Genomic DNA, 22,495 nt, shown 5'->3' with positions numbered 1-22,495 from the left:
GAGGGGGTGGGGAAGGGAGGAGGCGGGACCGGCGGCTAGGGAGGAGGGACCGGCGGGTAGGGAGGAGGGATCGGCGGGGGAGGAGGCGGAGTCGGGAGGAGGCGGGGTCGGCGGGGAGGGGAGGCGGGGTCGGCGGGGAGGTGGCGGGGTCGGCGGGGAGGGGGGGCGGGGTCGGCGGGGAGGGGGGGCGGGGTCGGCGGGGAGGGGGGCGGGGAGGGGGGGCGGGGTCGGCGGGGAGGGGGGGGCGGGGTCGGCGGGGAGGGGGGGCGGGGTCGGCGGGGAGGGGGGGCGGGGTCGGCGGGGAGGGGGGGCGGGGCCGGCGGGGGGGGGGAGGGGGGTGGGGCCGGCGGGGAGGGGGCGGGGCCGGCGGGGAGGGGGGCGGGGCCGGCGGGGAGGGGGGCGGGGCCGGCGGGGAGGGGGGCGGGGCCGGCGGGGAGGGGGGCGGGGCCGGCGGGGAGGGGGGCGGGGCCGGTAACAGTTGGAAGCCTCACGCACAGAGACGGGCAGCTGATGCCAGCTCAGCTTGAGGGGGAGTCACTCGCGTGTGATTAAAGTTCGCACTTCTATCTGGAGTGTTATCAATGAGTTGGTGATGTTGTGAGGACTGTGCACCCACCCCGCCGTGTGAGGTGGGGGAAGAGGAGGGGGCTGCTCGCCGGGTGGCCGCTTCGTCACCTCAGCAAGACGGAGAAACTTGGGTCTTGTTGCGAGCTTGGGTAAGTGAGAGCCGAGCGCTCCTCTCTGAAAATCTAAACAAGTGGCTCTGTGCTGCCAAGCGGACATTTCCCAGTCATCTCAGGCGCCCTCCGCTTTGGAGCAGCAACAATTGGACGGGGTGAACAAACTGTCATTAACAAAAAGGTCCAGGATTTATTTGTAAGAGAGAAGGACTCGAGCGCAGTAAATATCCCGCCAGTGAGCTGCTTGAGGAATTAATTTCCAATTGAAGTTGGAGCAGTGTGTTTACACTGGGCTGGGTGGGGTGGGGTGGGTCTCCATCTTTCAGGCCCCCTCCCCGTTTAAATATCTCTCGGGGTAAGTTGCCTTTTTGGCTTCATCCATGCCCGAGGAGAGCGACCTGCCGAGGATTCTCCTGCACCAGAGCACACTCACTCACTATCCATGTGCAAAGCACAGCATCAACCGCAACTCTCACAACTTCACCCCAAGCAATCTAATCACCATCTCGGCTCAAACCAAAAGCCGGGCGAACACCTCTGGTAGCATTAATCGTGAAATTTATATTTGCAGCTTTCCTCCGCCCTGCAGTAAAGATCGAACTGTTCGGAGAACATGCACCGCCACACGCCATCGTTTTTAGATCTACATGGGTTTCTGTGTAATATATTTTTGACTTGTGCATTCACATGATTATCAATTCTAAATTGCAATAACGCCAACTCGACAAGCAGCCTTCCCTTCTCGCCCGGCTGTGAGCCTTTTTGTTCTGTGCACTTATCAACTCCTCTGAGATGTGTCCACAGTTTGAGGGAGTTGAATGAACTGCTTGTTGTTAAAGGTTGAAGTAGATTGTCAACAAAAAGGACGTTACATTGATTTGGTAGTGAAATGTGCTCGTCGTAAATAGTTTAGTGGTTGCAAGGCTGGCGGTGTGCTACAGAATTGTTTGAATCAGTCTATCTAAACTTCTTTTGAACTATTATAAACATTTAAACTTGGCCGTAATATGCTGGAGGGCTTTTGAGATTTAAACCACCTTTTTTTCCCCTTTGCTTTGGTTCCTGGTGCAGCATATCAGAAACCTGGCTTCCCTCACACTGCTCACTTTTTTGTTGTGATTAATTGTTTTGAGAGGAGCAGTTGAAAACTTGATCTTTTGCCAGAAGCACACATTTAAATTAAATTGCTAATTTGGATGCCTGTATCAAACTGTACCAGTGATTTGAAAGTCGTTGCTCAGTGACTGTAGCATCTTGTCTATAAGACAAATGGACATTCCAGTAAAGTGTGACGCCTTGTGCTTGTATACATTTTGTGCAGCCTTTCAAAGTACGAGGACTGACTTGTTATACCAGATTGGTTAATTGACCATTTTTCACCTGGTATATGGAATATTCCACGAACAATGAGGTGAAGGCCAGGGGAGACTCCCAGACTCAGTCTCCCCACAGGCCATCCTCAACATAAGCATCCTCAACATAAGGCAAACAGTCAAACGAAGGGACAATGTCTTAAAACACAGGACAGTTGATCACCCTGCTTTAAATATAGCGCTATCAACCACTAAATGGGGTGGCGTGGTGGTTGGCACTGCTGTCTTGCGGCGCTGTGGATTGGGTTCGGTTCCGACCTTGGGTGGCTGTCTGTGTGGAGTTTGTGTGTTCTTGTCTGCGTGGGTTTCCTCTGGATGCTTCAGTTTCGCGGTCTGGGGATGTGCAGGTTGGGTGGATTGGTTATGATAAATTGTCCCTTAGTGTCCAATGGGCAGCATGTTAGCATAGTGGTTGACACTATGGCTTCACAGCGCCAGGGTCCCAGGTTCGATTCCTGGCTTGGAGTCTACACGTTCTCCCTGTCTCTGCGTGGGTTTCTTCCGGGTGCTCTGGTTTTGTCCCAGAAGTCCCGAAATACATGCCATCAGATAAATTCTGAATTCTCCCTCGGTGTACCCTAACGCCACTGGAATGTGGCGACTGGAGGCTTTCACAGTAACTTCATTGCAGTGTTAATGTAAGTCTACTTGTGACAATAAAGATTATTATTGTAAAATATGCAGGTTAGGTGGGGTTACGAGGATAGGGTGGGGGTCTGGGTGGGGTTCTCTTTCAGAGTGTAGTTGTAGACTCGATAGGCTGAATGGCCCCCTTCTGCAGTGTAGGGATTCTATGCTCTATTTCCTAGATGGAAATAATCTTAGCAATCATAGTGTGCAACAATTTCTTTATCTGCCCACTCTTGCCTCATGTATGGCAAATATCAGTTGTACTTGTGCAGTTTGATGTGGTGTATATACCATTATAATATATTGTGATGCAAGTATTAGTATTGGAGTTGTGCTAACTTTTTCATCCAACATAAAATAGTTAACAGGCAAGAATAAAAGTCTTCATGGGCTTGGGATAGCCACTTGATGAAGACCCCTGGAGAAACCTCCAATGTTAGTCTTTGCAGAAAAAAATCAATTAATGTGCTCTAGAACAAAAATTACTTCTTCCAATTTGGTACAGTGATCGTGATTGTCATCTTTTGTTCAGCAAGCTGGAAATGCAAGATGATTTTTTTTCCAGTATCCTAACCAGATCTATCCAAGTATATATTTGTCAGAAGTCTATTTCAATAGCCATAACATATGCATTAAAAATCTTCCATTTTTCATGTGTATTAAATTACTTACGAAAGGTATCTAAAAGGACTCTCGGAGCAATTTTAACTTTGGAACTTCTTTCTAATTTTCTTCACAATGTACTGTCAAATCTGACATGAAGCAGAATTGGGAGTAATTTGTAAAGTCAGCTATAACATTTGGGGAATAAGAATGCAAGTGGTTATTTCAATGTTCTTCTATTTTCATTCATTTTAACCTTTTCTAGGGGACAGCCATATGGGAGTTTTGAAACCAAATGGAGCCCATTTAACATGCCACTGGGTTATGGTGACTCCATTTTCCTTTCTTCTGCCAAGTCAAATTTCACTTTCATTTTATTGGATTGTGGGATTACAGCTAGATATTCTTTGATTTTCTTTTCCCAAAAAGAAAGCAAGGTTCTTGCCACTCCAGATACTTGTGCATAAAAGCAAATTACTGCTGTTGATGGAATCTGAAACAAGACGGAAAATACTGGACAATCTCGGGTCTGACAGCATCTGTGGAGAGAGAAGGAAGCTAACATTTCGCGTCTGGAAGACTCTTTTCATCGTAATCAAAGCTACTATGTTACAATCCAGTTAATGTTATAACTGGACGTGAATATTCCAGAATGGAACCCTGATTCAGTAGACTGTAACTTTTACTTTTTTTAAAATAAAGCATGGAGGAGCAGAATCATGGGAATGCTAATTAGTTTTAACAACAAGAAAAGAACATTTATTAAACATGATTAAATTGGGGGCGGCACGGTGGCGCAGTAGTTAGCACTGCTGCCTCACAGAGCTGAGGACCCGGGTTCGATCCCAGCTCCGGGTCACTGTCAGTGTGGAGTGTGCACATTCTCCCCATGTTTGCATAGGTCTTGCCCACAACCCAAAGATGTGCAGGTTAGGTAGATTGGCCACACTAAATTGGCCATTGATTGGAAAACAAAAAGAAATGGATACTCTAAATTTATTGAAAAAATTGGATTATAATGGAATACTTTACTCCCCCGTAACTAAACAATTACACAGGTTTTAGGGTTAACATGGATTGCAAGTACATCTTAATTTACAATGGTCTCATTAACACAAAGTCCCTTTTAAATGCACAAGTAGGCAAATACACTCTCCACAGTGAACCCCAAGTGACTGTGGATATCGCCTCAGCATCCCCTCCACCCGCTATGGTTGTCACCTGAGAGTTTCCAAACACCACTCTCAAAAACAAGCTTTAAAATCTTCTCTCTTCATTATAATGCTCTCCCTTGGTGTTTGCATTCTGAAATCCAGGCCAGGTTTTCCAAATTAAATTTTTTAACAAAGCTTCCGCTGCACATAACAGCAAATCTAATCCAAGATTTCACACAAACCCCTTTAGGATTTCTTTGTCGTGACTACTGTGCAAACTGCTCACAATTGCTTTAACTCGTGATTCTCAGTCTGTCTTCAAATGGTATCCAACATTTGTTTTACCTTTGAAGGCTGCTGTCCCACTTTAAATCTTGTTACTGCAATTGTCTCTAACTTCGAATGCTTTGTTTACTCTTCCTTGAATTCTTCTGAACCATACCTTGGGCTCTGTTCACTTAAGTCCAGACTCCTTGGACACTTTTATTCATTTCTCTAATTTCCTTTATCAGATGTTCTTCAGAGCTCTGCACCATTATTTCATGGTATGGCATTTCTTCTGGCAAAACTGAGAGAGATACTCCCTCTCCAGTTTTCTAAAACCACTGCTTCTAACAGCTGTAAGAGCTGCCTTTTCTCCCACTACATATCTCCAACTGTAATCCATTGAACTAACTTAAAAGTTTCTCTACCGTACAAGGCCCTAGTTGATAACCAACCCCCACACGCTTATACCTTTTATTTATTCTTCATGCCATACCCCTATCTAAGCACAATAACATCACAGTTGGAACTTAACCACAACCCCACATACAAAGACCTTTGTCCAGCATGAATTTAACTACAGGTTTTACCCTTCCACGCATAGAAACATTCAATGAAACCCACTTAAAACTAAACTTTAATGCTTACCAATATAAATCCATTAAAATTACATTTGTTTTCCTAACAACTGGATTATAATTACTGCATAACTCGGTTCATTTTTTTTTGCATGAGATAGTGACATTTTTATTAGTCTCTTGAGTTTTACTGCAGTTGTGTTCTGTGAAAACTGTCAACATATTGCCAATGTTCTAGATTTTGCAGTGGTGATGATGTTGAAACTCAGCGTTCACTAACACTACTCCACTGCAAGTGTAATCAACATCTGGAGTCTGCACATCTCCAGAATAAAGCAGAAATCCAGAAAGTTACTGTCAGTGTTTCTAGGTTGTTCCAGAGGGTGTGCTGTTGAGGCACCTCTAGACTGCAATATTGAATAGATATTGTATACTGTACTAAAAGGAGAATGCTGTCTGAGAAGTAAGCACGGGCATAGATAGGTATCCATGTGTAAGCATTCCATGGATTTTTAATTTTGAATATGCTTAAAAGGGATTAGACCTTTTAATGTGACTGATACAAAGAATCAAAATTTGGAGCATCGTGGTGGACAAGGGGGACAGGTACATAATGGTAAGTGGCATGCTGCAGGGGGCCTGAGTTGTGTTAGTGAATGTGTATGCCCCGAACTGGGACAATGCGGACTTCATGAGGCGCGTGTTGGGTAGGATTTCGGACTTGAAGTCAAGTAACTTGATTATGGGAGGGGACTTCAATACGGTCTTGGACTATTCCAAGTCCAGGTCGGGAAAGAGGCCGGCAGCGGCCAGGGCCCTGTGGGAGTTCATGGACCAGATGGGGGGCGTGGACCCGTGGAGAATTGCGTGGCCAAGGGCGAAGGAGGTCTCCTCTTTCTCCCACGCCATAAAGTCTATTCGCGGATAGACTTATTTGTGTTGAGCAGGGCGCTAATCCCGAGGGGTGGAGGGGGTCGAATACTCAGCCATTGTGGTCTCGGACCATGCCCCGCTCTGGGTGGACCTGCGACTGGGGGCGGAGCGGGGGCAGCGCCCTCTCTGGAGACTGGATGTGGGGCTGCTGGCAGATAAAGAGGTGTGTGGGCGGATAAGGAGGAGCATCGAGAACTATGTGGGAGCGAATGACACGGGGGGGGGGGGGAACAGTGCCAGTGGTTTGGGAGGCTTTGAAGGTGGTCATTAGGGGGGAGTTAATTTCTATTGGGTCCCACAGGGAGAAGAAGGAGAGGGAGAGGCTGGTGGGAGGGAAACATAGGGTGGACAGGAAGTACGTGGTGGCCCCGGAGAGGGGGGGGCTGCTAAACGAACGCCGGAAACTGCAGGTGGAGTTCGATTTGCTGACCACTGGGAAGGCGGAGGCACAGTTGAGGAAAGTGAAAGGGGCAGTCTATGAGTATGGGGGGTGAAGGTGAGTAGGATGCTGGCGCACCAATTGCACGGGAGTGAGGCGGCTAGGGAGATTGGGGCAGTGCGGGATAAGGAAGGCAACAGAGCCCAGAGAGGGCCAACAAAGTCTTCAGGAAGTTCCATGGGAAGCTGTACGAGTCGGAACCCCTGAGGGGAAGGGATGGAGCAATTTATGGACCGATTGAGGTTCCCGAGGGTGGAAGCAGAGTGGGTGGAGGGGTTGGGGGCCCTGATGAGTTGTAGGAGCTAGTTAAGGGGCTGGCAAGTATGCAGTCAGGCAAGCCCCAGGGCCCGATGGCTTCCCTGTAGAATTCTATAAGAAGTTCTCAGAGCTGCTGAGCCCACTCCTGCTAAGAACCTTTAATGAGGCAAAGGAGAGCGGGACCCTCCCCCTGACTATGTCGCAGGCATTGATTTCGCTTATTTTGAAGAAGAAGGAGGATCCTCTCCAGTGTGGGTCCTACAGGCCGATATCGCTCCTGAATGTAGGCGCTAAATTGTTGGCAAAAATTCTGGCCACCAGAATAGAGGACTGTGTCCCGGGGGTGATTGAGGAGGATCAGACGGGTTTTGTCAAGGGCAGGCAGCTGAACAAGAATGTGAGGAGGCTTTTGAACATTATCATGATGCCCTTGGAGGGGGGGATGCGGAAGTAGTGGCTGCAATGGATGCGGAGAATGCCTTTGATAGGGTAGAGTGGGAGTACCTGTGGGAAGCGTTAAGCAGGTTTGGATTTGGTGAGGGATTTATAGGGTGGGTCAAGCTGCTGTATCAGGCCCCCGCAGCGAGCGTGTCCACGAACCGGCTAAGGTCGGATTATTTCGGGCTTCATTGGGGGATGAGGCAAGGGTGCCCCCTGTTGCTGTTTGCCCTGGCAATTGAGCCATTGGGCATAGCGCTCAGGATTTCAAGGGACTGGAGGGGGCTAGTGCACGGTGGGAGAGGAGCACCGGGTCTCTCTCAATGCAGATGACCTGTTGTTGTACATTTCAGACCCGCTAGAGGTGATGGGGGAGGTCATGCAGATCCTAAAGGACTTTGGGAGCTTTTTGGGGTACAAGTTGAATGTGGGGAAGAGTGAGCTGTTCGTGGCCCACGCAAGGGGCCAGGAGGAGAGACTGGAGGAGCTCCCGCTCAAGATAGTGGAGAGGAGTTTTCGGTAATTGGGGATACAAGTGGCTAGGAACTGGGATGCCCTGCACAGGCTCAACTTAACCCGGCTGGTGGAGCAAATGGAGGGAGATTTTAAAAGGTGGGGCATGCTCCTGCTTTCCCTGGCAGGATGGCTGCAGACTGTGAAGATGACGGTTCTCCCCAGGTTCCTCTTCGTTTTTCAGTGCCTCCCCATTTTCATCCCCAAGTCCTTTTTTTAAGCGGGTGAATAGGATTATTACGAGATTTGTGTGGCGAATAAAACCCCGCGAGTTAAAAGGGCATTCTTGGAGCGTAGTCAGGGAGGGGGAGGACGGGCTTTGCCGAACTTCTGCAGCTATTATTGGGCGGCCAATGTGGCCATGATTAGGAAGTGGATGATGGAGGAGGGGGCGGCATGGGGCCAGCTGGAGGCGGTGTCACGCAGAGGCACCAGCCTAAGGGCACTAGTCATGGCGCCTCTGCCGTTCTCGCCGACGCGGTACACCACAAGTCCGGTGGTGACGGTGGCACTGAGGCAGTTGAGAAGGTATGGGCAGGAGGAGGGGGCCTCGGTGTGGACCCCGATATGGAATAACCACAGATTTGCTCCGGGTAGGATAGATGGGGGGGTTTCAAGGCTGGTATAGGGCGGGCATTAGGAGAATGGGGGACCTGTTTATAGATGGGACTTTCTCCAGCGTGCAGGTGCTGGAGGAGACGTTCGGCCTGTCTCGGGGAATGCGTTCAGGTACCTCCAGGTTCGGGACTTTCTTAAAAAGCAGGTGGGGACATTTCCGCTGCTGCCCCCCGCGCAGGATACAGGACGGGGTTGTGTCTGGCACCTGGGTAGGGGAGGGGAAGGTGTCGGACATATATCAGGAGCAGTAGGAGGCGGAGGAAGCCTCAGTGGAGGAGTTGAAGGGCAAGTGGGAGGAGCTGAGCGAGGAGCTGGATGAGGGCCTGTGGGCTGATGCCCTGGGAGGGTAAATTCCTCCTCATCATGTGCCAGGCTCAGTTTAATTCAGTTTAAGGTGGTGCATCGGGCTCACATGACGACGGCGAGAATGAGTAGGTTCTTTGGGGTGGAGGACAGGTGCGCGAGGTGTCCGGCGAACCATGCCCATATGTTTTGGGCTTGCCCGGCGCTTAAAGAATTCTGGCAGGATTTGCGAGGGCGACGTCTTGGATTTTGGACACTCTGGTGCAGGCGAGTCCAACAATAGTGATATTTGAGGTGTCAGAGGATCCGGGAGTGCAGGAAGCGAAAGAGGCCGAGGTATTGGCTTTTGCCTCCCTGGTAGCCCTGTTAATGTGGAGGGACTCTAAACCCCTGAGTGTGGAGACCTGGGTTAGCGATATGGCTGGAGCGATCCGCCTGGAGCGAATAAAGTTCGCCTTGAGAGGGTCCTTGATGGGGTTCTCCTGGCGGTGGCAATCTTTCCTTGACTTTCTAGGGGAGCAGCAGCATCCCGGGGGCGGGCGGGCTCAGGTGGGTGGGGGGAAATTGTCGATATAATGTGAACTTTGTTTTGTATAAAGGTAACACCCACCTTGTTTTGTTTAATAATTCTCGTTTATCTTTATTTATGTAAAAACATTGATTGGAAAAAGCTTTAATAAGAACATTTATAAAAAAATTAACAACAAATGGAAATTTTCTTTGGTTTTGGAAATGTTTTCTCTTCCCGCCATGGACTTTATAATGACCCACAGTTTCTGCTTTCGCATTGTACTGTTTGCTTGAGATGGATGTCATCAGGATTCTGTGAAATGCACCATTTTTCTGTGAATGTTTTACGTGAATTTCTGACCGTGCTTACTTCCAATTACGTGATCTTTTAAACTGTTATTGATGAACAGGTAAGAAATCTAGCACCATGAGACAACAAAGAAGTTAAAGACTTCCTCTTAGTTAATTGATCTTTTGACTTTAATACTGGGTTGGACGCTGTGAGCCTTGGGATTAGTGGGTTTTTAGTCAAATGGTGAAGGGTTTAAGCCTTGCTTCAGACCGCCCTGATGCATGAGAATACCTTTGTAAATATGTAGTTGATGTCCAATGCGATACTCAAAACTGGACAGAGTGGCCATTGTTCACAGTTACTGTCCTGCTTCTTGAGTCAAAGGCTGAGTTCAGATGCAACTATTTTAGTGGCAAACTGACTATTTGTTTTCTTTGCTTTACTAAATAAATGTATTGATTGACTTATTGTTTAATTTAAAATATCTCTAAATACTGTAATTTTTGAGGGGGTGAGTTAGATTTGGGAACAGAAATTAACCTTTCTTAAGCTACAGATATTGCTTGTTTTACAGAGTGTTGATTTGTTTGCTTCTTGTTATTCAAATCTCAGCAGCATTGCTGACTGAATACACTATATGCCAATATGCTTATAGTTGAAGTAATCAGTTTAACATAAATGATCTTTGATCATATAAAATGTTTAAATATTCAACTATGGCTGTTTATTCATCACCTGTGGTTCAATTAATGTGTGATGCTCAGCTTTTTATTGTATGTAGAATTTACAAAATGTATTAGTTCAAGTATTTGAGGAACACCCAAGCTATTTGCGTAACAGAGCTGCATTTGCATTTTGAGCTTAATGTATGAGAATGCATCATGAAGCTAGTGCTCAATAATTAGGTGTTGTGGCAATTGATGGATGGGAGGGGGAATGATTGAGGAAAATGACTAGACTAGGAAGTTAATGTGTTTAAATGTGAAGAAGCAGTGGTTTTAATTGGTCAAGCCGCATGACGAGGGTACTCTGCCATGCATGCATTTTTGAAAAATGTAAACAAAGTCACAAATGCACAACTCCGTGCTACTTAAGACTGGAACCATTAAAAGGAGTGTCTTTTCATATGCCTAAGATCCACACCAACTCTGGATAACAGAATTGTTGGTGTAGAAGGAGGAAGTTTGGCCCATTATGTCTGCATCAGCTCTCCAAATGAGCATCATGACTTTGTGCCTTTTCTCTGTACCCCTGCACATTGTTCCTATTCAAGTAATTATCTGATACCCTCTTGAATGCCTCAATTGAAGCTGCTTCCACCAACTTCCAGGCAATGCATCCCAGACCCCAACCACTCATTGTGTGAAAAAGTTTTTTCTTCACATCATATTTGCTTCTTTTGCAAATCGTGTTAAATCTGTGCCCTCGTGTTTTTGATCCTTTTATGTGGGGGAGCAGTCTCTCCCTATCTACTGTCCAACCCCCTCATGATTTTTAACATGTATATCAATCTCTTCTCTGCCGCCTTCTCTACAAGGAGAACAGTCCCAAAATCCAATCTATCCTCATTACTGAAGTTTCTCATCCCGCAACCATTCTTTTAAACGTCTTCTGTTTGCTGAAATCCTGACGAGTTTCTTTCAAGCAGCCTGGTTTCAATGGGCACAAGCTTTATTGTTTTGTTTTCCTCCCGAAAGTGATCTGACAGCCATGCATTTAAAGTAAGGAACTAGATAGTGCCTGAATCATTTGTAAAAATTATCTGAGTAGAAGGCATTTACTTCACAAAATTTTAATATCATTTGACAAGTGACATGCTATCATGGTTGTTGTGATCGGTTTTGATTCTGCAAGTTTTCTGTTAAAGTGTGTGCAATATGCAGGTCTCCGGTGAAGAGGGAATAATGGGGTAGATTTGAGTGAGAGGCTGACTGTTGACAACGATGGAGCACAGTGGGCTGGTTTAGCACAGGATTAAATTGCTGGCTTTTAAAGCAGACCAAGGCAGGCCAGCAGCACGGTTCAATTCCCGTACCAGCCTCCCCAGACAGGCGCCGGAATATGGTGACTAGGGGCTTTTCACAGTAACTTCATTTGAAGCCTACTTGTGACAAGTGATTTTCATTTCATTTCATTCAGTTACACATCTGTTCTGAAACGTTGGAGTAGATTTCTTCCAGCTTCACCTATTCAAATCCATCTCCTTAAATGTTACAAATAATTTAGCGTAATCAATCTTCTACCATAATGTCTCAGTGAGCCTTGTCATGGTGTCAGAATCCTCTGCCATTTTGTCTTGGTGTTTTTCAAATTTCGAAGGAAAAACAAATACTTGTAGGTGGTTTTCTTTCAAAATAACTGTTTGTGACTCAATACACCCACCCCCAAGGGTGAGTTAGATTATTTTCGGCAAGATGGACTTCCGGTGGCGGCTATGAAGGAGTAAGTCGCACATTTGGTGGCTCCCGCTCTGGTCGGACTTTTGGATCTTCCGCCCGTTTTTCTACCGGACTTGAATTGTAAAACAGATGTTAGTGGCAATTGTTTACTGAATTCCCACTTCAGAGAAGGACTAGAAGTGTTCGTATGGGCAGAAACAAAAAGATAGAGAAGGCTTGGGCTGTAGCTGCAACAGAAGACAGCATGGCGGAGGTTCGGACCTCTGGCTTGTCGAACCAGTAGTCTATGGAGCAGCTGATGTGAGTCATTCAGGAAGGCTTTGCTATTCAGAAAAGGGACTGCTTGGACCTGATAAAGAGTAAATTGAGCAGCTGGAGCTTAGATTGGACGCCCAGGATCGGGCGATCCAGAAGATGGAGAAGGCGCTGGCTGAGCAGGCGGGTCATCAGCCTGCGGTGGAGCTGGAGGTGGGGATGCTGAGGGACAAGCAGAAGAAGTTCCTGGAGAAGGTGGAGGACCTTGAACATGGGACCGCCGGCAGAACCAAAGAATCGTCGGGCTCCCGGAGGGGTCCGAAGGAACGGAGGCTGGGGCATACATCGCAGACATGTTTGTGAAGCTGCTCGGGGATAGGGCATTCTCCTGGCCCTTGGAGGTGGATAGAGTACTCGCGCGGTAACACCCCCCCCCCCCCCCCCCCCCCCCCCCCACCGAGGGCTATGGTGGTGAGATTCCACAGGTTCTCGGATAAGGAGCGTATTCTACAGTGGGCGAAACAGACACTGAGCTGTAAATGGGACCATAGGTCCTGGTAAACCCGCAGGATGCTACGTGTAGAGGTGGTCAGGAGGAGAGCCGGCTCCAATCAGATCAGGTTGATCCTTTTTAAGAAAAAGGTGAAATTTGGACTGTTATACCCAGCCCGTCTCTGTCACTCATGAGGACTTCTACTTCGAGTCGCCTGAGGACGCATTGGACTTTGCGAAAAAGAAAGGGCTAGTAATGGACTGAGAACTTTTGAACTTGGCTGCAACATTCATGTTTTTCTTTTTCCTTTTAGTTTCTCCGTTTTTGTACAAGGTTTCATGGAAGATGTTTGTGATGCCGTTTGCGTTGATTTGGAACCAGCGGTAGAGCCGAGTGAGTTGAGGTTTTAATTTGCCCTGTTGGGGGAATGGAGGGGCGCTTGTTTTGATCTTGGTGTTTTTCTGTTAGGCAATTGTGTTTGGATTGTTTGATGTTGGAGTTTGTTTGTATGAGCAGGGGGTAGAGAACAATAGGTGGGAGAGTTTGTATGGGTGAGGAGGGAACAGTGGGTTAGTAAAGGGGTTGGGCTACAGGATGTTGTTACTGGGGGGGGTGGGTAAATGTTCTGCTGACGATGGAGGGGCTTGGGCTGAGGGACAGAGAAGAGGTTGGGGAGAGGAGGTTGGCTGCCTGGGGATGGACCGATGGAGGTGTGGAGTAGAAGGAGAACTCCTTTACCCTCGGCTGCCCAAATCTCCATGGATCCACCCTCCCATCTGCTCCATTAACCCTTTTAGTTCCTTTGCCATTGCTGGCACCCTGCTTGTTTTCGAGCTTGACCGGCACAAGCCAGGGTCAATAACTGTGTTAATGTCCCCTCCGATGACCAACCTGTGCGAGTCCAGGTCCAATATCTTCCCCAGCATCCTCTTTATAAACTCGTCATCATCCCAATTTGGCGCATAAACATTTACTAATGCCACCTGCACCCCCTCTAACTTCCCACTGATCATAATGTACCGAGGGACTTGGGCTGAGGGACAGAGAGGAGGTTGGGGCGGGGGCTGCCTGGGGATGGATGGGCTGGAGGCGGGCCCAAAAAAGGGGATGGCTGATCGGCGAAGGGGAGGGGCAATGAGCCCCCAAACTAGGCTGATCACATGGAATGTTCAAGGATTAAATGGGCCGGTCAAAAGACACATCTCAGGGGATTGAAGGTGGATGTGGTAATGTTGCAGGAGTCTGACCTTAAGAGTTACGGACCAAGTTACACTGAAGAAAGGCTGGGTCAGTCAGGTCTTTCACTTGGGACTAGATTCAAGGTCTGGAGGGGTCGCGATCCTGATCAATAAGCGGGTGGTGTTTGAGGTGTGTAGAATAGTCTCGGATGTGGGAGGTTGGTACATTATGGTCAGTGGGAAGCCAGAGGGGGTGCAGGTGGTATTAGTAAATGCTTATGCGCCAAATTGGGATAATGTGGAGTTTATAAAGAGGATGCTGGGGACGATACCGGACCTGGACTCTCACAGGTTGGTCATGGGTGGGGATATCAACGCAGTTATTGAGCCTAGCTTGGACCGGTCAAGCTCGAAAACGGGCAGGGTGCCAATAATGGCAAAGGAACTAAAAGGGTTCATGGAGCTGATGGGCGAGGTGTATCCATGGAGATTTGGGCAGCTGAGGATGAAGGAGTTCTCCTTCTACTCACACACGTGCATAAAGTGTATTCCCAAATTGATTTCTTTATTTTGAGCAGGGCCTTGCTGGCTGGGGCGGTGGATACGGGGTACTCGGCGATCACAATCTCAGACCATGCTCCACACTGGGTTGACCTGCAGGTTAGTAAATGCAGTAACCAGCGTCCGTACTGGAGGTTAGTTGTGGGACTTTTGGCGGATGAAGGGGTGTGCGAGCGGCTGAGGAAATGTATTCAGAGCTGCCTGCAGGTCAGTGACACGGGGGAAATTTCAGCAGCGGTGGTGTGGGAAGCACTGCAGGCGGTGGGCAGGGGGGAGCGGATCTCGATCAGGGCCCAAAGGGAGAAGGTGGACAGGGCAGAGATGGACCGACTGGTAAAGGAGTTACTACAGATTGATAGGAGGTATGCTGAGACCCCGGAGGCAGGGCTTTTAAGGGAACGGCGGAGGTTACAGACGGAGTTTAGCTTGCTGACCACAGGCAGGGTGGTGGAGCAGCTGAGAAAGGCGACGGGGGCGATCTATGAACATGGAGAGAAGGCCAGCGGAATGCTTGCACAGCAGCTTAGGAAGAGGGAGGCAGCTGGGGAGATAGGGAAAGCAAAGGACAGAGATAGGAACCTTGTTGGTGATTCAGTAGGGGTGAATAATGCTTTAGGGATTTCTACAGCAGGCTGTACATGTTGGAACCCCCTCCGGGGTCGGAGGGGATGAGGCACTTCTTGGAGGGGAACGGGGAGCGGCTAGAAGGGCTGGGGGCCCCAATTGGGCTGGAGGAGATAGTGGAGGGCTTGAAGGACATGCAGGTGGGTAAGTCCCTGGGTTCGGGCGGGTACCCAGTGGAGTTTTATAAAAGGTTCTCTGGGATATTGGGGCCGGTGTTGCTGAGGATGTTCAATGAGGCAAGGGAAAGAGGGGTGTTGCCCCCGACGATGTCACAGGCAATGATTTTGCTGATTCTTAAGAGGGACAAGAACCCGGAGCTGTGTATGTCCTACAGGCTGATCTCCCTGTTGAATGTAGATGCCAAATTGCTGGCCAAAATCTTGTCCTCCAGGATCGATGATTGTGTTCCGGACATTATTGGGGAGGACCAGACGGGGTTTGTTAAGAGCAGGCAGTTGGTGGCCAATGTAAGAAGGCTGTTAAATGTGGTCATGATGCCCCCAGAAGGTAGGGAGGTGCAGGTAGTGATCGCAATGTATGCAGAAAAGGCTTTCGATCGGGTAGAATGGGATTATCTGTGGGAGATACTGGGACAGTTTGGATTTGGGCGGGGCTTTATTGACTGGGTCCGGTTACTGTATCAGGCTCCTGTGGCAAGTGTACGGACGAATAGGAGAACATCGGACTATTTTAGTCCGCACCGGGGGACGAGACAGGGATGCCTCCTCTCCCCACTGCTGTTTGCGTTGGGAATTTTGCAGGTTTTTGGGTTATCAGCTTAATATGGGAAACAGTGAGATGTTTGTGGTCCAGTCGAGGGGATGGGAGAGACGACTGGGGGAGCTGCCGTTTAGTAAAGGGAAGCTTTGGGTACATAGGCATCCAAGTGGTGTGGGAATGGGACTGGCTGCATAAATTGAATCTTGTCCGGTTGGTGGATCAAATGAAGGACAGTTTTCGGAGATGGTACGTGCTTCTGTTATCTCTGGCTGGCAGGGTGCAAACGGTGAAGATGACTTCAGTGTTTCCCCATCTTTATTCCACGATCCTTTTTTATAAAAAGCGGGTCAACAGTGATCACTGGCTTTGTTTGGGCGGGCAAGACCCCGCGTGTAAGGAAGGTAATGCTTGAGTGGAGTCGGGGAGCAGGGGGCTGGCGCTGCCAAATGTTAGCAACTATTACTGGGCGGCTAATATAGCCATGATCAGGAAGTAGGCGGTGGGGGAGGGGTCAGCAGGGGTGCATATGGCGGTGGCTTCATGTAAGGGCACCAGTTTGGGGGCTTTGGTAACTGTGCCTCTGCCATTCCCACCGGCACGGTACTCCACCAGTCCAGTGTGTGCGGCCCTGAGAGTCTGGGGGCAATGGAGGAGACATGTGGGAGCATCGGTCTGGGCCCTAATCTGTGATAATCACTGGTTTGCCCCGGGAAGCATGGACGGGGTTTCCGGTTATGGTGGAGAGCGGGGATTGAGAGGATGGGGGGGATATGTTCATAGAGGGGAGCTTTCAGAGTATGAGGACGTTGGAGGAAAAGTTTGGCGAGGGGAAACAAATTTGGGTATCTGCAGGTGTGGGGCTTCCTTCATTAACAGGTGTCAACCTTCCCGCTCCTACCGCTAAGGGGGATGCAGTACAGGGTAGTTTCCAGAGGGTGGGTACGAGAAGGGAACGTCTCTGACATTTTATAAGGAGCTTATGGGGTTGGAGGAGGCGCAGACCGAAGGGCTGAAGTGCAAGTGGGAGGAGGAGCTGGGAGGAGAGATAGAGGACGGTCTATGGGCCGACGCGTCGAGTAGAGTCAACACGTCTGCAACATGTGCCAGGCTCAGCCTGATGCATTTCAACGTCGTTCACCGGGCTCACATGACAGTGGCCCGGATGAGCAGATTCTTTGGGGTGGAGGACAGGTGTGCAAAATGTGCAGGAGGACCGGCGAACCACGTGTTTTGGGCATGTCCAAAGCTTAGGAGATTTTGGCAGGGGTTTGCAGATGTCATGTCCACGGTGTTAAAAACAAGAGTGGTGCTGAGTCCAGAGTTGGCGATTTTTGGGGTGTCGGAAGACCCGGGAATCCAGGAGGTGACCTGGCTATCGGACATGGCTAGCTTTCTCTGGAGAAAATTAAGTTCGCCTTGAGAGGGTCACTGTTAGGGTTCACCCGGAGGTGGCAACCGTTAGTCGACTTCTTTGCGGGAAATTAATCGTCAGCAGACGGTGTGGGGGTGTTGTGGGGGGGGGGGGGGGGGGGGGGGGGAGGGGAGAGAAGTTTAGATTAGAGTAGGGGGCTAATAAGGGTGGGACCTGTACGAGAGGTAAATGGCTTTTGCACTGTTTATGGTTTCATGTATATTGTTTATTTTGTTGTTGTCACTATACCTCAATAGAATGTTTATTTTTTAAAAAAAAGATTATTTTCAGCAAATGACAGATTAAGGAGTTTGAGGCATTTATGTGGTAAACCTGGAGTTAGCAACACAAAGTTACCCTTACTGCAAAACCTTGGCATGTTGAAAATGGAAACTAGAACATAGTTAGATTTTTAAATCGGAAATTAATGTTGGCTCTCAAATCCAATTTTGTCAGTCTTTGTTTTAAGGCATCAAAAGCGAAGAAGAGAAACTACCCTATCCCAGAAAGTATCAGCATGTTTTTTAATAGATAATTTGGTATTTTAATATTGCTAACTTGCTTCACACTACTAGGCTCCAAATTTCAACACACTTGGCTTTGTTCCAGACTCTGCTATTTAAATGTTGAGCATTCAACACGTGAACAGACTGAACACTACTTTGAACATCTTTTGTTTTAAACCTATTCAGTGAACAAGACAGCAATAAATCCATTCTACCAACATGGGTGTTCTAGGTTACTGTAAACATCCTTGATTTGATAAGGTCATTCAGATCCTGTTGGAGACAGCTGGCAGCAATTCAAACAAAACACTGAAATTCATATTGTATTTTTTGTCTTTACATTAGTTCTTGGGAAGATGAGAATCCAAGCAACTTTGCTATTTGTGTGAATGTTAAATCCTTTGTATAGCCATGGAGGGTGTAAGGATTTACACGGCAGAATATAATAGCATTTTGATGTTCCTGTGCTCAGCAGATGCTAGCCATTATATCAAGAAAATTGTTTTACTGGTCCTCGAGAATATATTTTGGGTTCCATTGGTACATAGTGCAACATATCAACTTTGTTGACAAAAGAAAAGAGGGATCCTATTGATGACAAATCATTGTTATAGCACATCCCACACTAGCTATAAACTATTTCTGCTTGCACAAACTGGAACTTTGTGATGTTTGGAAACCTTGACGTCAGTGTGCACCTCCATTATAATGCACTTTGAATTTGAAAGGCCATGTTGTGTGGGTGGATTAACCCTATGTTTCATTTTCATTTTCATGCATTTATTTATAAGATAGTTGTTTGTCCATCATACAATGTCTGCTGCATCCTCCAACATTAAGGGCATTTAAATGGTCATTGGATAAACAAATGGATGATAAAGGAATAATGTGGAGAGTGGTTTCACAGGTCGGCGCAACATTGAGGGCCGAAGGGCCTGTACTGCGCTGTAATGTTCTATAGTTGACATGCAGCAAATCAAATCATTTAGGGGTGTGATAGTTTCACATGGTGCATTTTTTGCTGATGGTTAAAGAGACCAACCGGACAAGTGCCATATATCAAGTGGTTATCAGGTGGGTTGCTTTTGGTGCTGGCACTGATCTTGCTATTTGTTCACATTGGGTATTGGGCTTGACATGTGAACTTGTGATAGATATCCTGTTGACCAGTTGTAACTTTTAAGTGGTAACAGCTGACTTTAAAAAAAATATAATTTTTATTAAGATTTTCACAAAATATAAACACGAAACAATATTAACAAAACAACCATGGTAAAAACCCAAGAACAACACCCACCCAACTACAAAAGCAACTACAAAAACAAAAAAAAGCAAACAACAAAAAGGAAAGAGATAACACCTGCCACATCCAACAAACCCATGTACACAATCCTCCCTCCCACCAAACCAAACCCCCCCCCCCCCCGGGTTGCTGCTGCTGTCGGCCTATTTCCCTACTGTTCCGCCAGGAAGTCCAGGAAAGGCTGCCACCGCCTAAAGAACCCCTGTACTGATCCCCTCAGGGCAAATTTCACCTTCTCCAATTTGATGAACCCCGCCATATCATTGATCCAGGCCTCCACGCTTGGGGGCCTCGCATCCTTCCACTGAAGAAGAATCCTCCGCCGGGCTACTAGGGCCGCAAAGGCCAGGACACCGGCCTCTTTCTCCTCCTGCACTCCCAGCTCCACTGCAACCCCAAAAATTGCGAGTCCCCAGCCTGGCTTGACCCTGGATCCCACCACCCTCGACACCGTCCTTGCTACCCCCTTCCAAAACTCCCCCAGCGCTGGGCACGCCCAAAACATATGGGCGTGGTTCGCTGGGTTCCCCGAGCACCCAGCACTCCAGTCATGTGGGCCCTATGCAGCACCTTGAACTGTATGAGGCTAAGCCTCGCACAGGAAGAGGAGGAATTCACTCCAGGGCATTCGCCCACGTACCCTCCTCAATCTCCTCACCCAGCTCCTCTTCCCATTTACCCTTCAGTTCTTCCACCGAGGCCTCGTCTACCTCCTGCATTACCCGGTATATGTCTGAAAATCCTCCCTCCTCCAACCCACACCCCTGAGAGCACCGTGTCCCGTACCTCATGTGGGGGCAACAAGGAGAAACCCTCCACCTGCCGCCTGGCAAACACCCTAACCTGCATGTACCGAAACATGTTTCCCGGGGGGAGTCCAAACTTCCCCTCTAACTCCCCCAAGCTCGCGAACCTCCCCTCCACAAACCGATCTCTCAACTTCCTAACCCCTACCCTGTGCCAGCCCATAAATCCGCCATCAATGCTCCCTGGAACAAACTGATGGTTCCCCCGTATCGGGGCCTGCATCGAGCCCCCCACTTCTCCCCTATGCCGTCTCCATTGCCCCCAAATTTTGAGGGTAGCCGCCACCACCGGGCTCGTGGTATACCTCGTTGGAGGGAGCGGCAGGGGCACCGTTACCAGCGCCTCCAGGCTTGTGCCCACACAGGACGCCATTTCCATCCTCTTCCATGCTGCCCCTTCCCCGTCCATTACCCACTTACGCACCATCGCTGCGTTGGCAGCCCAATAGTACCCACAGAGTTTGGGCAGCGCCAGCCCCCCCATCCCTGCCCTGTTCCAAGAACACCCTTCTCACCCTCTGAGTCCCATGCGCCCACACAAATCCCGTAATACTCCTGTTAACTCTCCTAAAAAAGGCCTTCGCGATAAGGATTTGAAGGCACTGGAACAGAAACAAAAACCTCTGTAGCACCGTCATCTTAACGGACTGCACCCTCCCCGCCAGTGACAGCGGTAACATATCCCACCTTTTGAACTCCTGCTCCACCAACCTTGAGGTTGAGCTTGTGCAGGGCCTCCCAGCTCCCAGCCACCTGGACTCCTAGGTACCTGAAGCTCCTCCCTGCCTGCTTCAGTGGGAGCCTACCAACCCCTCCTCCTGATCCCCCGGGTGCACCATGAACAACTCGCTCTTGCCCAGGTTCAGCTTATACCCAGAGAAGCCCCCAAATTCACTGAGAATCCTCATCACCTCCGGCATCCCCCCCACCGGGTCCGCCACATACAGCAACAGGTCGTCTGCATAAAGCGACACTCTATGCTCCTCCCCACCCTGCACCAGGCCCCTCCAGTTCCCTGACTCCCTCAACGCCATGGTCAGGGGCTCAATTGCCAACGCAAAGAGCAAGGGGGACGGGATACCCCTGTCTCGTCCCCCGGTACAGCCGAAAGTACTCCGACCTCCTCCTATTCGTGGCTACACTCCATCGGGGCCGCATAGAGCAACCTCACCCAACGGACAAACCCCTCCCCAAACCTTTCCAACACCTCCCACAGATACCCCCACTCAACCCTGTCAAAGGCCTTCGCCTTCTCTTCCACAGCCGGCATCATCATAACGTTGAGGATCCTTCGTACGTTAGTATTCAACTGCCTTCCCTTCACAAACCCCGTCTGGTCCTCGTGAATGACCCCCGGCACACAATCCTCTATTCTTGTGGCTAAGATCTTTGCCAGCAGCTTGGCGTCTACAGTTAGCAGCGAGATCGGCCTATATGACCCACACTGCAGAGGGTCCTTGTTCCGCTTCAGGATCAAGGAAATCAGCGCCCGTGACATAGTTGGGGGCAAAGCCCCCCCCTCCCTTGCCTCGTTAAAGGTCCGGACCAACAGGGGCCCAACAGGTCCGCATACCGTTTATAAAATTCGGCCGGAAACCCATCCTGCCCCGGCGCCTTCCCCGACTGCCTGCTCCCTATCCCTTTAACCAGCTCAATCGGCGCCCCCAGTCCCTCCACCTGCCCCTCCTCCACCCTCTGAAATCGCAGCTTGTCCAAGAATCGCCCCATCTCCTCCCCCCCCCCCCCCAACCGGGGGTTCAGACTGGTACAATTCCCCATAAAAGTCTCTAAAGACTCCATTAACGTCTACCCCCCTCCGCACCACCTTCCCAACTCTATCCGTCACTCCCCCAATCTCCCTGGCCGCGTCCCGCTTTCGGAGCTGGTGTGCCAGCATCCTGCTCGCCTTCTCCCCATATTCATACACCACCCCCTGTGCTTTCCTCCACTGAGCTTCCGCCTTTCTGGTAGTCAATAGGTCGATCCTGGCCTGAAGGCTACGCCTCTCCCCCAGCAATCCCTCCTCCGGAGCCTCCGCATATCTCCTGTCCACCCTCATCATCTCCCCTATCAATCTCTCCCTCCCCCTCTGTTCTCCCCTCTCTCCCTATGGGTTCGGATGGAAATCAACTCCCCTCTAATCATCGCCTTCAATGCCTCCCAGACCGCCCCACTCGGACCTCCCCGTTATCGTTGGCCTTGAGGTACCTCCCAATACACCCCCGGACCCTCCTGGCCACCTCCTCATCTGCCAGCAGCCCCACCTCCAAGCGCCAGAGCGGACGTTGGTCCCTCTCCTCCCCCAGCCCGAGGTCCACCCAGTGCGGGGCATGATCCAAAATGGCAATGGCAGACTATTGAACATCCTCCACCCTCGAAACCAGCCCCCTGCTCAGGACAAAAAAATCAATCCTCGAATAGGCCTTATGCACGTGGGAGAAAAACAAGTACTCCCTGGCCCTTGGCCTCGCAAACCTCCAGGGATCCACCCCTCCCATCTGATCCATAAATCCCCTCAACACCTTAGCCGCCGCTGGCCTCCTACCCGTCCGGGACTTGGATCGATCCAATGGGGGATCCAGCACCGTGTTGAAGTCCCCCCCCCCCCCCCCCCCCCCCCCCCAATTATCAGGGCCCCCACCTCCAGGTCCGG

The 22,495-nt window shown here is 49.4% G+C and overlaps 1 protein-coding gene across 2 annotated transcripts in view; it reads left to right on the top strand.

The window, feature by feature from the left end:
* Positions 1-468: 468 nt before the first annotated feature.
* Positions 469-22,495, top strand: part of stxbp6 (syntaxin binding protein 6 (amisyn)) — a 354,356-nt gene continuing 332,329 nt past the window's right edge. For both annotated transcript variants that reach the window (XM_038786189.1, XM_038786182.1), the window contains exon 1: positions 469-716. The gene's annotated coding sequence lies outside the window, so the exon portion shown is untranslated. The remainder of the gene's footprint in view (positions 717-22,495) is intronic.

This window comes from Scyliorhinus canicula, chromosome 2 (assembly GCF_902713615.1).
Source record: "Scyliorhinus canicula chromosome 2, sScyCan1.1, whole genome shotgun sequence".
NCBI classification, from domain to species: domain Eukaryota; kingdom Metazoa; phylum Chordata; class Chondrichthyes; order Carcharhiniformes; family Scyliorhinidae; genus Scyliorhinus; species Scyliorhinus canicula.
Note: the sequence above shows the minus strand (reverse complement) of the source record. Positions and strands in the feature narration are given on the sequence as shown.